We start from the raw sequence: 2094 nt of genomic DNA on the forward strand, positions 1-2094 counted from the left end.
ACACTAAAGCACACTCTGAGGCTTAGATACCTATAGAGGCAAACAGCTCTAATAAATGGTTTACGCTCATACGAATCTACCAGTCATTTATCTAATGAGCGAATATGCCAAATTTCTTTGGGAAACATAAACAATGGTTCGAATCCCAGCAGTGAAAAAAAAGGAAAAAATAGTTAGAGGAAGGCCCTTCGTGAAATCAACGGTGGTGTAGTGGTCAAGGCGCTCGCCTGGTAAACAGGAGGGCGTGGGTTCAATCCCAGCCGAGGTATGGAATTTTATCCTCATAATACTCTAGAAGTCCTCCCTGGGTGCTCCTAGGGAAACAATTCTCCTTCTTAATCTTCTCCTTTTCCATATTCCTTTCTCCTCCCTCCACCCTCTTGGGCGTTCCTAAAAACTCTCTTCCTCCTCCTTCTTCTTCTCCTCCTCCTCTTCTTAACTTTATTCCTCCTACTTCTTCTCCTCAACCTCGTTCTTCTTCTTTTACTTTTCCACCTCCTCCTTCTCCTCCTCAATCTCTTCCTTCATTTCCACTCCACCTCCTTCTCCTCCTCTCCATATTCTCTCCTTCGATATCCGACCCCCCGTTCCGTGATTTCTCCTCCTCCCAATCCCCTCCTCAACTTCTCCTACATTTTCGTGTCAATAAAGTTGTTATGATTTCATTACAAAGTTTCTAATCGGGCGCTTTCATCTACATTAGAAACAAACTACAGTCTACAGCTCTGTTAGAAATTAGAAACAACAGCAGGTATGACAGGAAAACTGCGGGGAGGCATTCAGTGTGAGGGCCTGGTTGTAAAATAAGTACACCTACAGGAAAAAGAGTGCCTATTATGTTTTATCGTAAAAAAACGTATAATATATATCCGTATTTTATTTTTATTATTACTTAAACATTTGCGTAAGAATGTTTTCGATTTTCATTCATAAATTTCATCAAGGAAGGCAGGTTTTCATTGATGCGTTTTCCAATCATGCTATTTCTTATCAATGCACTCAAGTGGAGTAATTACCGATCTGAGTTGCAATTGATAATACTGCGAGACTGCGTTTACCTGAGCATTTTGAATGTTAAACCTAGGAAATTCACAAGTGTTTAGGAATGGGTAATCTGCAATCTGCCTTGTAAGTGCTAGGCCGCGGGATCGATTTTATCCTGAACGAATAATGTTCGTTCTCGGAACGGCTGGTTTTTTCCTATCCTGTCTTCCTTCTGTCTTCAATTTCGGGACAATAAGACCTTAGCAATTAAAGTTCCTGCTATCTTTCATCCACACTTCTTTTTCTTTCACAACTAGGTAGGTAACTAGAAAATGTCTTTTCCTCATAATTCATTTTCGCTTTAATGTCCTCTAAATTTCTTTTCATTCCATCATCTTTGGGACTTACTTGATGGCTCAGATCATTTCCAACTTGAATGGCGTCTGTGTTGAGTGGTGCGTCAGTGATCACTTTGTACGTGGCCTCGTTCACTTTCACCTTTACATCTTTGGTGTTTTGTGTTCAATATTGGAGGCACTCGATTTGATACTCTTTACACTTTTTGTGAATATTTTATGTTTTTTTTTTTCTATTTTTACATTCTCATCTGATACCTCAGGTAGATGTGCGTTCTCTTTTAAAATAAAGCTAACTTGGCCTGACTTGATATCAAGCAGTCGTGGCCGAGTGGTTAAGGCGTCTGACTAGAAATCAGATTCCCTCTGGGAGCGTAGGTTCGAATCCTACCGACTGCGAAATATTTTTGGCCGGTTTAGATTTGGTTTCACTTTTTCAAATACATTTTTATGTGTGCTTCCGTCCGACCCACCGTCTTTGTGTGCCTTTGTTTCCACAGTTTTTCCCTGGGTTATAGGTACTTAGGAGCTGGTACATTCAACGTTCCAAGAGACATCAGAAATTTCATCACAGAAGAGCGGTAACATTTCAAAGGAAATAATTAGGTAATGATTTAGGATGGTTCAAAAAAAAAAAAAAAAAAAAAAAAAAAAAAAAAAAAATCGCCAGCCTAGTTAGCTTAGTTGGTAGTGTGTCTGCCTTGTAAGCGCTAGGCCGCGGGTTCGATTCCCGCCCGGGGCGGATTTTATCCTG

The 2094-nt window shown here is 40.3% G+C and overlaps 1 non-coding gene across 1 annotated transcript; it reads left to right on the forward strand.

The window, feature by feature from the left end:
- Nucleotides 1-1657: 1657 nt before the first annotated feature.
- Trnas-aga lies at nt 1658-1739 on the forward strand. Its single transcript has one exon. It is a non-coding gene; the product is annotated as a tRNA-Ser (tRNA).
- The last annotated feature ends 355 nt before the right edge of the window (nt 1740-2094 follow it).

The sequence above is a fragment of the Diaphorina citri genome, unplaced genomic scaffold, assembly GCF_000475195.1.
Source record: "Diaphorina citri unplaced genomic scaffold, Diaci psyllid genome assembly version 1.1 scaffold540, whole genome shotgun sequence".
Lineage (NCBI taxonomy): Eukaryota > Metazoa > Arthropoda > Insecta > Hemiptera > Psyllidae > Diaphorina > Diaphorina citri.